Here is a 15,404-nt window from a genome sequence, read left to right as displayed (position 1 = left end):
AATTCTGAATTTCATTGGAATCGGTCATATATATCGTGTTTGGTGCATAATATGTATGAAATCGGCCGAAATATATATGTTAGCTATATCCAAACCTCAACTGATTTCAATATAATTTGGCAATTTTTTCTGGTGCCAGATTTTGTCTCTCTCGGTTTGGGTGCATCAAATATGTGAAATCGGCTGAGTATATATATGGGAGCTATAGTCACATCTGAGCCTATTTGAATATAATTTGTCAAATTTATTTTTGTACCAAATTTAGCCACTCATGCCGAATTTCGTTGGAATCGGAAATACGTATCGTGTTTTGTGCATCAAATATGTGAAATCGGCGGAAAATATATATGGGAGCTATATCCAAATCTGAACCGATTTTAATATAATTTGACTAATTTATTTTCTAATCAAAATCCCGTTACACATTCCAAATTTCTTTGGAATCGAACATACATATCGTGTATGGTGCATAAAATACATGAAATTGGTCGAAAATATATATGGGAGCTATATCCAAATCTGAACCGATTTCAATTTAATTTGACAAATTCATTTTGGCTCCCAATTCCGTTACTTATTTTAAATTTCATTACAATTGGAAATACATGTCGTGTTTGGTCCACCAAATACTTGAAATCGGCCGAAAATGTATATGGGAGCTATATCCAAATCTGAACCGATTTCAATATAATTTGGGAAATCAATTTTTTAGATAAAATCTATCACACGTTTCAAATTTCATTGAAATTGGGGATACATAGCGTGTTTGGTGCATCAAATGCTTGAAATCGTCCGAAAATATATATGGGAGCTATATCCAAATCTGAACCGATTTCAATATAATTTGACAAATTTATTTTCGGATTAAATCCCGTCACACATTCCAAATTTCATTGGAATCGAACATTCATATTGTGTTTGAGGCATCAAATGAACGAAATCGGTCGAAAATATATATATGGGAGCTATATCTAAATCTGAACCGATTACAACATAATTTGGCAAACTTATTTTTGTTCCAAATTCCGTTACGTATTCCAAATTTGGAGACTGTATCTTAAACCAATCAATAGATATGTGCATATAAAATCTAAATTTTTGGGAGGTACCTCCGATTCTGATGCTATATCTCCAGTTACAAGTGGAAATTCAAAAATGTATATAGCCTATATTACTTTCAGGCGATGTTGCAATATATATGGAAATTTTCAGGAAAATCTATTCAGCGGTTTTCGAATCCATAAATTACAAACAAACAAACAAACATTTTCCTCTTTTATAGATATAGATTTGCATTTTTGTTAATAAATTTAAAAGCTTTTGCCTTCAAAAAATAGATTGGCTAAATTTGTTGTTTGTTTACAAGACAAGTGATTATTGAATAATTCTTACTGGGAAAATTTTCCCAAAAGAATTTGAAATGTCAATATGTCTCGTTTTTTCTCTTTTCCTACTGGATTTTTGGGCAAACGAACAGCTTCCAGTAAAAATTTGTACACTCTTAATGCCTCATAATATGTTGCCAAAAATTGTGACATGGTAGATGTTCACCATTCTCCTGGGAGATAATTTAGATTGTCCTCCATTTCGCCGTTTAATAATGCAATGATTTTGTGCCCTCTACTTTACATTATAATAAATTAATGCAAAAAGTTTGTGTCAGTGTGCGCCATCTTATGGCGACTTAATTTTGTAAGTTGGCGTAGCGCCATCTATATATTAGATACACATCTTCTACATGTAGGGTTACTACGTCGAAAATTTCCATCAGCAGATTTGTCAAAACAAAACAATATGTCGGCTATAAATAGAAATAAAACATACATAACTTTTTTTATTTAAGTGGAAATCATGGTAGAATTAAGGAGCTAAAGTCATGCAATCATATATTTACAATTTTATTTTTCAAAATTATTCATTTGACAACACTTCAGTGTCAAAATGTATATTGATAAATCCATTGTATACACACAAATCAGAGATGGGAACCTGTTTTTAATGCCATGCTATTTGACAAGGTAAATTACAGAAAATGAAGAGCTGGGAATGTTTATTTGAAATGACTTTACCTTCTTAATTTTACCACGGTGGAAATAAAGTTTACTCCAATTTTTTTTTCAAAAACCAAGAAGAAAAAGAGAAGTTGCAAGTAATTGTAATAATAAATAAAAAACGTTCGTGGTAAAACAGCTTGTAACAATTGTTGTAAGTTTTAGGTTAAGCAACGAGACCTAATGTCTTCTCTTATTCTTCTCATTCTTATTTTTCACATTCATAACTAGCTGAATTGTTCAGTGATGTTATTTCAAGAAAAAGACTTGTCATTTCAATTGTACATATAACAAAGAAAACGTGTGTATTCAAGAATCAATAAATGGCAGGCCCACGATTTTATCTGTAATCTCGACTCCCTCTTTTCAACTTTTTACAATTTTCAATAAACAAAAACATATAATAAGATACTATTAATAGGGAATTGTGCCTTTTTGAAATTTCACTGTTTTCTTTTTCTACATATCTATATTCGCTATATTCGATATAACAAGTGGAGACGTTTGGAACAAATATTTAAATATTAAAAAATTATTTATAATTTGTTAAGATATGACGATATCGCAAAGCCTTGCTCCTGCACTATTGCAAGAAACTTCTCCAAATATTTTCGAGGAGGTGCTGTTTCATACCACCACAAATGCTTTCTGTTATCCTATTCGTTTGTTCATAAAAATAAAGTTTACAGTTTTATAGTTGTTTATACTTGAATTACTCTTTTATTTGCAGCCACCAAAACTGTGAGCTTTACAACATTAACCAAATGAAAGCAATTAAAAAAGCGGAAAAGTTCGGCCGGAAGTTTTTTAATACCATTGGAAGGAATGTGAAAAATGTCAAAAAAAAAATACCGTTTAAATGAAAACCGTTACATTAGCGCTATATGAAGACTGGGATATGCGTGAGTAATTTTTTGTTATAGACTTTAGTACCGATCCGAAATTCAAATACGAAATTTGGAGCAATTCCGGTGAATAATGTCGCTAATATCATCAAAATACCGAGTAAAGGGAGGTACCATTCAATGGGGCTATACGAAAACGTAGATCGCTGTGGCCCATTTATGCACTTAACATACCTACTGGCAAAAAAAAATGTGTGCTAAATTTTAGTCTTCCATCTCAATTCGTTCGAAACATAGCGTAAGACAGACTTAGAATTGTAATCTAATATTTCGAGACAAACGAATAAACCCTCCATAGAATGGTGGAGTCATAATATTGTATTGAAGAATTTTACTTCTTCTTTTTCGAGAAACCTTAACATTGGTCATGTTAATGCTCAAAGCTTATGTCCCTCTATTTTAATATTTTTGATGATTGATGATTTTGATGATATTGGTGTTTGGATATTTAGGAATATTTTAAAGACTTTTCAAATTATATGAAAATTTAAATAAATTAGTGATATTTCAAAAAAATTGCTAATTTAGTAGATCTCCGCATAACAATTAAAAGTTTTTATGGAAGAATACAATCATACACGCTATGATTATAATAATAATTTAGCATTTGTATATTTTAAATTCGGACTTGTATTGCCCATCTGATATATATGGGAGATATATCCAAATCGGAACCGATCTCGATAAAATTTGGCAAAGATATTTCTGAGCTGTGTTTGTGTTCGATGAATATCGTTGTTACGGAGTGCATATTACAGCTGTGGGTAACAAATATAACAAATCGGATGAACAGTATATATGGGAGTTATAGTTATATCTGAACCGATCTTCACCAAACTTGACCTACTACTTCTAGACTCAATTCGGTCGTAAGTCCCAAATTCCATTCCATTTGGACAAATATTAGACGTTTGGTGCACAATAAAAGGTAAATCGGACGAAGTTATATATGGGAGCTATATCCAAATCTGAACCGATCTCGATAAAATTTAGCAAATGTATTTCTTAGCTGTATTTGATATATTTCCCCAAATATTGTTGTTATCTATATCTGAACCGATTTCTATCAAATTTGGCATACTTATTTTCAGGCCTAATTTGGTTGTATGTGCAAAATTCCATACTATTCGGGCCGATATTACACCTTCGGTGCACAATAAAAGGCAAATCGGACGAATATATATATATATATATATATATGGGAGCTATATCTAAATTGTGACCAATTATCTCCAAATTCAATAGGGTTCATCCTTTTGCCAAACAAGTGATTTGTGCAAAATTTTATCTGGATATGGCAACACATTGTGGTGTAGGGTATAAAAAAACATAAAATTCATTGAATTGAATATCGAACAACAATCCAGAATATATAGTACATAATTAATAAAAACAATTATTTGAGCTTGAGGTCAATACATATTCATAAAATTTTATTATTTTTTCCATAGCACAACTATTTTTTATGAAATACCACTAATTTAGTGCAATTTTTTTTTTTAAATACCACTAAATTGTTAGTAGTAGCGCAATTTAATTTTTCACTACCACTAACCCTTTAGTGCTAGCGAAATAAAAAATTGCACTACCACTAAATGAATAGTGATAGTGAAATTATTAGTGCACTAAAACTACAGTGCATTATGCCCATCTCTGCAATTAGCACATTCGTTATTCATGTCTTTGGTTAACTACGGATTAGAGGTTTACTCCGAGATCTTGACGTACAATATAAACAAAATTGAGGCTATTGTTCGGAAAATTTGTTAGATATGTATTTCAAATAAGTATTTATAATCACGTACTATGGAGCAAATGGAAGTATTCCTCGGCTGTAGTTCTCGTGATTTACAAATCAAAATGTTGTTTTATATGTTTATACCCTACAACACTATGTGTTGGGGGTATTATAAGTTTGATTGGGCCAAAAATTATGTAACACCACGAAATATTGATTTCCCACATAGGAAAGTATATATGGATCTTCCTATCTCGCAGAGCTGAGTCGATCTAGCTATGTATGTCCGTCCGTCCGTCTGTCCGTCTGTCCGTCTGTCCATGTTAATTTGTAATCACTCTACAGGTCGCAATTATGGCCCGATCTTCACGAAATTTAGAATGGAGGTGGGGCTAGGGTCAGAATAGAACCCTATTTCTTTTGGAGATGATCGCCAATTGTTTAGGGGTTGAAATGGACCAAATACTAAAAAAATGTCGGATTTTGCAGTAGCTATACAGGTCGCAATTATAGACCAATCGACGCGGAATTTCGCATGTAGCTAGAGTTTAGGGCGGAGAAGAAGCCTACCAATTTGGGTGGTCATCGGATAATATTTAGCGGGTAAAATAGACCATATCTTTTTTGTTGAAAAAATTTAAAAATTTTCATTAAACCGCGAATATTTTATATCCTGGGAAAATCACAAAGCCATGACAAGGTTACTTCTGATCTTTACATTGATGTTAAGATCCAACAAATCGGATATATAGCAAAATATGTGCGATATATATGTCTATCAAAGGAGATATGCTTGAAAGATCTCATATATGTTGAGAACGGCTGAACTGATTTCGACAGTTCTCACTAATTCAGAATGGCCTCTTGGCAGGAAAGGAAAAACGTCTAAAAAATCGCATAAAAATATCTCTCTAAAGATGAAAATATTGATTTTCTAAAATTTTCTCATATTTTTTCAATTTTGTCATATTTTTGGCATATTTTCATTTTGAATTAAACATTTGGTAATATTTCTACAGCTAACAAAACTAAGTACTTAGGATATCAGGATATCATATACAGATCGCATTTATGGCCTGATCCTAACGAAATTTGGCATGGGGATCAGATGAGGGTCAGAATAGAAGCCTACCCTTTTTGGAGATGATCGCCATATATTTAGGGGTTGAAATGGACCAAAAAGACTGCAAAATTGTCAGGAGGTCGTAATTATCGCCCGATCCTCACGCACATTTGAATGGGGATTACCGGACATTGCAAAAACCAAGCAGTTTTGGGTGGCCATCAAAAATATACAATGTGTGAAGGAGTTTGCCAACTTTTGTAGACAAAATACGAAAATGTCCATTCCAGTGACTTTTTAGAGAATTCACAAATACAGGAAAGACGCACTTCTGACTATTTCGTTAACGCTGATTTCGTTGAAGAAAATAGTCAAATGACTGTATCTCATATAGATGCGTTTCAGTCAAAAACCAATAATAAATGTTAATCTTTTGCCACTTCTAAGAGATTATAGGTCTTTGGGAAATATTCGTTCCAGATCTAGGAAGACCATTTACGTGCAACATCTACCAATAAATTGGAAATAAGCAAATTAGTTAAGGTTGCTATTATTCGATAATTAGAGAACGAAACCTGATGGTTTTCTTTTATTATTTGTCACAATATCTTGTGGAATTCTTTCGAGTATCTTGCCTATATAAACTGTATCGTTTATTATAGTGTTGTAGGGTATTCAACGGTCGGCCCCGCTCGACTGTAGCCTTTGCTTACTTGTTTTAAATTAACTAGCTGAATTCAGCGCGCTCCGCCAATCCTTTCGCTTTTATATGCATTCAAAATTGTATATATGAATACTTGTTGGTTTAAAAAAATAAATTAATAAAACAAATTCAGAGAAATTAAAAAATGCAATTATTGTAATACTTTAATGTGTAAACAAACAAATAGCTCGGCCTTCTAAAGCGTGAACATGCCAGGAACAGCTGACCATGAGAAAAGCAGGAACATGTTAAATTTAGTCCACATACACGAAGAGTTTGTCCTTCGGATTTATTAATTTCATAGCAAATGCCAGGCGTGCAGGAAAATGCATTCTTTTGAAGTTGAGTGGCATTTCTGTTGCAATTAGGGAATTCGATGTAAATGGGAGCTATTTTCAAATCGGAACCAATTTCAATATAATTTGACAAATTTATTTTCTGATCAAATCTCGTCATACATTTCAAATTTCATTGGAATAGAACATACACATCGTGTTTGGACATCAAATAAACGAAATTGGTTGAAAATATTTATGCGAGCTATATCCGATTGCAGTATTATTTGGCAAACTTATTTTTTAGACAAATTCCATCACACATTCAAAATTTAATTGAAATATGGCGTGCATAGCGTGTTTAATGCATCTGAACCGATTTTAATACAATTTGGCAAATATATTTTCTGATCAAATCCCGTCACTCATTCCAAATTTGGAGACTCTATATGTAATCGATCAATAGATATGTGCATATAAAATCTAATTTTTGGGAGGTACCTCCGATTCTGATGCTATATCTTCAGTTGCAAGTGGAATTTCAAAAATTTATATAGCTTATGTTTCTTTCAGGCGATGTTGTAGTATATTTGGAAGTTTTCAGGAAAATCTGTGCAGCGGTTTTCGGGTCCATATATTACAAACAAACAAACATTTTCCTCTTTTATAGATATAGATTAAATTTCAACAGCCAGAATTACTATTAAATCAGTTTTTGTTTAAAAATTCAGTGGGTAATGTGCTAATTGACGTTCATTTGATTAGAACCTCTATATTTGAACATTAATTTCTAGTGCGGGTATATAGAGCATGGAACTTTTTACCTAGTTCTTTGAAAATGCTCTCTTGTTCCTATTCCACATTCAAAAAAAGTTGAATTTTTTTTTCAATTGTGTACCTGATTCATAGCGTCTTAGGCGTTTAACGTATTTCAATGCTGAAGGACCTAAATTCATATAAATATATATTAAACTTCCAATAGTCATATGGCTGGGGAGCCGCTAATTATTTTTGTTTCTAATTACACACAATTTTTAATATTGTTGATTAATGATAACAGTTACTATCATGGTCTTTTAAAATTAATAAATAAATAATTGAGGTACAAAGATATGGGTATCTTTGTACCTTTTGTAACAAAATAGTAAATAGAAAGAGCATTGTTCATTATAAGAAATTTAATTAAATTTACAAGACATTACATTGTTACGTTTCTTCAATAGATGGCATTGGTAGAGGAAAAAAATACGATATCGTGTATATGTACATAGGCAAATGAAAATATAGACAACGAAAAGTTAGTTTGGTCTTTTTTTCCAGGTGGCTCTCATCATGTTTTGCATAGTCAACATGCTCATTTACGCGTTCAAGCCATTCGACTTCGAAAACACATTTTATCGTTTTTTAAGAATTTCACTTGATTATTCCTGAATTTTTCGATGTAATCACGTACTTTTCACATTTCTTTTATTATGATATAATTTTCAACTGACAAATATCCTACAATTTTTGTTATTTTTAACGTTTTAGAATTGAGTGACTTCAATATTCCCACTCAAACCCCTGAAACGATATAGACGACATCTGCTGATCCGATTTTTTTCGAAGATAAACGGTGAGAGCATTTCGTTGTCTATATTTTCTTTTGTCTATGATCATACCCTATATTTTTTCCGCATATTTCCGCCATTTTTCGGCGATATCGGAATAACATATTTTTCTAAAAGTTCCAATGCATTTCTGTTATGTCGCCTGCCATCTATTACCTGATAGAAAAATTAAGGCTCATATGCATTTTGTCCAATCTGTTTGTTATTTATTTTAAGTCGTTATAGTGCCATCCAAACGTTATTTACACATCTCTAACAGGCAATCGTCGAAACAATTTGAATCAGCAGATGTCGTCCATGTCTTAAAAGTTGAAGTCATATTAAAATAAGAACTTAAATGGCGCATTGGAATAGAAAAACTGTCTCATACATGAAAACATCGAAAAATAAAAACAGTTTTAATTGTTCAAAATTCAAATTAATTGTTTTCTAAGTCGAGTGACTCAACCATGCAATAGACATACATGGCCGTGCAAAAACTGCTGGTGCGACATCTGCTAAGAAACGATAATGAAAGATTTAGTTTTCTATACCCTACGTCTGAATAGAAATCAACTTATAAGAATTTCCATCAACTACTGTCTAAAAAAGATTGTGGTGGGGGTGGTGGGTAAAATTCTAAAATGCAAAAATTCAATAGTTCTCATTGGAAAAACTAATTCCAGACTTGGCGTGTACAAAATCTATCCTGTAGAATGCTGGATTTATGTTCCGCCATATGTAGAACATGATATCAGCCCCAGAACAAAGCAATTGTCAACCTTTTGTCCGGTGCGCTTCGCTTTTAAAGTTGAGTGGAATTTCTATTCCAATTAGTGAATTCGAGATAGCAACATACTTCGCCGTAATAAGCGTATTTCAAATTAATTGTTGTGTCAATGGTTCTTATTAAAATCATGTTCCAATCTGATCCGATTTAAATATAATTAAAAAAAAAAATACTTTTACACCAAATTCCGCCACACATTCTGAATTTCATTGGTATCGGTCATATATATCATGTTTGGTGCATAACATGTATGAAATCGGCCGAAATATATATGTTAGCTATACCCAATATAATTTGGCAATTTTTTCTGGTGCCAGATTTTGTCTCTCTCGCTTTGGGTGCATCAAATATGTGAAATCGGCTGAGTATATATATGGGAGCTATAAACAAATCTGAGCGTATTTGAATATAATTTGTCAAATTTATTTTTGTACCAAATTTAGCCACTCATGCCGAATTCCATTGGAGTCGGAAATACGTATCGTGTTTTGTGCATCAAATATGTGTAATCGGCGGAAAATATATATGGGAGCTATATCCAAATCTGAACCGATTTTAATATAAATTGACTAATTTATTTTCTAATCAAAATCCCGTTACAAATTCCAAATTTCTTTGGAATCGAACGTACATATCGTGTATGGTGCATAAAATACATGAAATTGGTCGAAAATATATATGAAAGCTATATCCAAATCTGAACCGATTTTAGTATAATTTGACAAATGTATATTTGTTTTAATTTTCGCTACACATTCCAAATTTCATTTAAATTAGAGATACATAGCGTGTTTTGTGCATCAAATACATGAAATCGGCCGAAAATATATATGGGAGCTATATCCAAATCTGAACCGATTTCAATATAATTTGACAAATTTATTTTCGGATCAAATCCCCTCACACATTCCAAATTTCATTGAAATCGAACATTCATATTGTGTTTGAGGCATCAAATGAACGAAATCTGTCGAAAATATATATGGGAGCTATATCCAAATCTGAACCGATTTCAATTTAATTTGACAAATTCATTTTGGCTCCCAATTCCGTTACTTATTTTAAATTTCATTACAATTGGAAATACATGTCGTGTTTGGTCCACCAAATACTTGAAATCGGCCGAAAATGTATCTGGGAGCTATATCCAAATCTGAACCGATTTCAATATAATTTGGGAAATCAATTTTTTAGATAAAATCTATCACACGTTTCAAATTTCATTGAAATTGGGGATACATAGCGTGTTTGGTGCATCAAATGCTTGAAATCGTCCGAAAATATATATGGGAGCTATATCCAAATCTGAACCGATTTCAATATAATTTGACAAATTTATTTTCGGATTAAATCCCGTCACACATTCCAAATTTCATTGGAATCGAACATTCATATTGTGTTTGAGGCATCAAATGAACGAAATCGGTCGAAAATATATATATGGGAGCTATATCTAAATCTGAACCGATTACAACATAATTTGGCAAACTTATTTTTGTTCCAAATTCCGTTACGTATTCCAAATTTGGAGACTGTATCTTAAACCAATCAATAGATATGTGCATATAAAATCTAAATTTTTGGGAGGTACCTCCGATTCTGATGCTATATCTCCAGTTCCAAGTGGAAATTCCAAAATGTATATAGCCTATGTTACTTTCAGGCTATGTTGCAGTATATATGGAAATTTTCAGGAAAATCTATTCAGCGGTTTTCGAGTCCATAAATTACAAACAAACAAACATACAAACATTTTCCTCTTTTATAGATATAGATTAGAAATTGTGAGGCGGCAGAAAGTATTTGTGGTGGAAGTCTAGATTCTAGAGTCATCAGGATTTTTGTAGATTTCTTTTCGATGCCAAAATTCACTGCCTTTAAAATTAAAAAAACAACAGCACCTTCTCAAAATTTTTTGGAGAAATTGCTAGCAGTACTACATAAGCAAGGCTTGGAGTTACCATCGTAATTGATGAACAAACTATAAATGATTTCTTTTATAATTTTCAAATATTACCCTCTATATCCAAATTTCATATCAATTTTTTAGTTAAACAGATGATAAATCATCGAAAGGTGTTTTTTGATTACCGAAGAAACATTTTGATCAAGCAGACAAGTCGGATCAACTACAGATATAAAGAAAAAGCAAATAGTGACATTTCCAAAAAGGAACAATAATTTATTATTAAATATTTCTATCGCATTTTTTATTTATTGAAAACTAGCTGGCCCGGTCCGCGTTGCCGGCCCGTAGTTTTTGTCTATTATGCATATATTCCCAAGCATAATTATTCACAGATATGACTGATATAAGTGTTCACGTACAGGTCGATTTAAAGTGTTTTAAAATACCTGTACCCATTTTTAACCAGTGGGCTTCAATATTTAAACCGTGGGCTTCAACTGTGTGGATGTGCTATACAAATCTATTAAAAAGTATATATCAATCTTATCGCCATATAAGGGATCAAATTAATTTTTAATATGGTAAAAATCGTAGCAAAATCTTCCAGTCAAATGAGCAGTAATTTGGAATTTGCTGTATTTTGTATACTACATAATTGAGGGCTGAATGATTTAAGAATAGCCAAAGTTAATTACTTTTTTAAACCCATTAGCAACTTAGATTGTGCATTAGAGTCCTCATAAGTCCCCCTAACCATGTCAGTCTGTTTGTCCGCCAAAAGGTGGACTTGAGAGGGTATTATAACATGGATAAAAATTCTAAAATTTGTAGTTGAAATTTTAGTGTAAGATTTTCACCCCCCTAATACGCATTATTAGCCAAATTCTTTGAAATGTGGTTAAATTAGGAGGTACCTTCTTTATATGGGCACTACTCCGAAACATCGACCTACATTGAAAACTTTCTTCTACCCCTTATAATCCAAGATGACAAATAGAGGCCAAATCAAAAATATAGCAGAACAATATAGCATGTCATAGCATTTCGCGTGATTTAAATAAGTAAAAATAGTTTTATCCACCTCATAATTGAGGGCAGAATGATAAGATGGGAATTAATTTTATTTGCCATTTAAATTGTAAGTTGGAGACCCCTTAAAGTCCATATTTTCATCATAGGATAATTCAATGATGATTAAACAAATATTCGGTCCCGTGCTACTTTCTTATATTTGTAATTTCTTCATGTTTCCACAATTTATTTCATATGGATGCACATCCCAAATCTACGTTCCCAACCAATATTCTCTTGGGGGTTAAAAATTCAATAGAATACAAAATTTTCTTTTCTGACCACACATTAGATGTGAAAGTGGACTTGGGGATACTCCAATGTGGGGACTTTACTTAAATAAATTCCTATGTGGCAATTATCTGTATGATGGTTCCCTACCCCAGGGTGGCATAAATAAAATTTTTTAGCCAAATCAATTGATGAATTTGGTCAATACCAATATGGGCCCTACTCTGAAAATTTCAAATTTTATGCGAAGAGGTTATCTACCCCCTTAGAAACAAAAATGTCAAATAAGGGCCAAAAAATGAAAAAAGTGGCCGGCCAAGACCCCAAAAATAACTTAAATCATAGATGGTTATATAAATATGAAATCGGGTTGTTCCCTTATCCATGAGTTATGATCGATATAAAGACCTGCAAAAGTGATTTTAGGTATTTTGAATGTTTGGGAAGAATTTCTGGAAGGATATAAAACCTTTTCTTACTAAAAGTCCCATTCGCTCTACTATTTTGCACCTTTTATTTCAATATTGGTATATTACTTATTATTCTCCCAAAGAATTTTGCATTTTGAGCTCTCATTGGACGGATCATTGTCACGCTTTGAAATGAGCCCCATTAAGCTTTTTCGGTCATTTTTGTTTGTTTAAATGTGTTCGCATCTTTCAGCTAACCCACGATGTAGGCCCTGGAGTTGAAAGGTAGATGTCAGTTAACATCCTATTTCGCACTTATTTAATTTTTTTATTGAAAAATTATTCTTTATTTTGTTCACAAAAAATCCACTGAATTCAATATGATAATACAAATTGAAAAAAAAATTTGACAAAAAAAAAAGAATAACAAATTGAAAAAGTCTTCAACTTTTTCGCTGATTTTTTACAGCAAATGTTTTAAGATCCTTCCTTACAAAGTTTGTCAATAGAATGTACTATTACTTTAAAATTCGATTCCATTGAAAATGTTTTTTTGATTTTTGCAATGAGATCTCTTTTTCATGATTTTTCAGCGATTTAGAAAAAGTAATTATCTTTTAACTTTGGTGTGACCGCGTTAAATTATTTCGATATCATCTATTCCGTTTCGCCACCACATAATTCGCTACTACACTTCCATGTAACCCGCCATCAATTTCAGTTCTCAAGAAATCAAGTCAATTAAATAAATTGGTATAAATATTCGAATTCAAAAATAAAATATAAAAAAACACTACAAATGTACATTAGAAAAAAGTAAGTCAAAATGGAAAAAAATCATGCAAAATAAAAACATTACTATTGTACATTTCAAAAGTCAAAATGAAAATGTTAATATATCAGATTTTTACGTGATTTTTTTTGTATATTATCCTTTTCGGATAGGAGACAATTCCGAATTTGTATGAATCATTAAAATCAGTTCAGCGGTTCTTAAGTTATAAGCGTAGTAACTAACACAACTTACATTTATATATATAGATTCCAAAAGGTTTGACCAGACTAGAAGAAATTGAGCTTTTATATAGTATTGTGGACCTAACCCTTTAAAACGTAGACAAAAGACAAATGTAACTTTTTAATTCTTGTAAAAGTTCCCTTTGATAAATATAAGGAACGCAATCTAAAGTTTTTTAACTAGTGCTAATTTTGTGAATGGTAACACTTAGCCCATATCTGATTTGAAATATTATAAGTCTTACATATCCGCTGAACGAATATGGTCTTGTGTTTGCTTGCAATATTGCAGAATGTGTGCTAAAATTACGTACGGATTATGGAAAAATGAAGCAACGTCAGCTCTATATGTAAACAAGCTAAATCGTCCATTTGCACCCAAGACGAGTCACTATTTGGTGCGGATATTCTAAATGGGTCATTGTCTTCGAAAAGAGCAAAGAGTGATGGTTACGTTGTCGAACCATGTTAAGGAGGAGGATATTAGCAACAATTGGTTGCCAAAAATACATTCGATTAAAAAAAAAAGCAATTTGGCGGACCGTTTTTGTAATGTATATCTATAAGAGAGGAATAATATGTTTGTTCGTTCAATGGTTTGTTTGGAATTTATGGACCCCAAAGCCGCTAAACAGATTTTTCTGAAATTTTCCAAATATACTACAGTATCACCAAGGAATATAACAATTTAGGTTAATTACTTTCTTAAAACTCCACCTGGAAGATATAACATCAGAATCGAAGGTACCCTCAAAAAAATTAAGATTTTTTACGCACATATCTTTTGATTGCTTACAGATACAATCTCCAAATTTAGAATATGAAGCCGGGCATGGTAGAAATAAGAAGGTAAAGACATGTAATCATACGTTTACATTTTTTTTCAAAATTATTCATAACATTTCACAGCTACAATTTTATACCCTCCATGTAAGTCCACGTCTTCGTATAGCCCCCATATAACGATATTGGGTATTTTAATGATTTTAGCGACATTATTCACCGGAATTGTTCCAAATTATATTTAGAGTTCGTAATGGGAACTACAGTGTGTGACAGAAAATTGCGTATGCAGGTTCAGGTCTTCGTATAGGCCCCATATACCAGTACCTCCCTATATTCGGTATTTTGACGATTTTAGGTACAATACCCACCGTAATTGTTTGAGATGTGGTAATTGAAGTTCGTAATGGATGCTACAGCTTGTGTCAGAAAATTGTCTATGCAGGTCCAGGTCTTCGTAATTTCGTAAATGGGCCATGTAGGTCCACGTCTTCGTATAGCCCCATATAACGATATTCGGTATTTTAATGATTTTAGCGACATTATTCACCGGAATTGTTTCAAATTTGGTATTTTATGTTCGAAATGTATACTACAGCCTAAGACAGCAAATTGTTTGTGCAGGTCCACGCCTGCGTATAGCCCCCATATAACGGTACCTCCCAATATTAGGTATTTTGATGATTTTTAGCGTCATTATTCACCAGAATTGTTTCAAACTATATTTAGAGTTCGTAATGGGAACTAGAAAATTGTGAATGCAAGTCCAGGTCTTCGTATAGGCCCCATATATCAGTACCTCCCTATATTCGGTATTTTGACGATTTTAGGTACAATACCCACGGAAATTGTTTGAGATGTGGTAATTG

Source organism: Musca domestica, unplaced genomic scaffold, assembly GCF_030504385.1.
Source record: "Musca domestica strain aabys unplaced genomic scaffold, Musca_domestica.polishedcontigs.V.1.1 47, whole genome shotgun sequence".
Classification (NCBI taxonomy): Eukaryota; Metazoa; Arthropoda; class Insecta; order Diptera; family Muscidae; genus Musca; species Musca domestica.
This window is presented reverse-complemented; position numbering follows the sequence as displayed.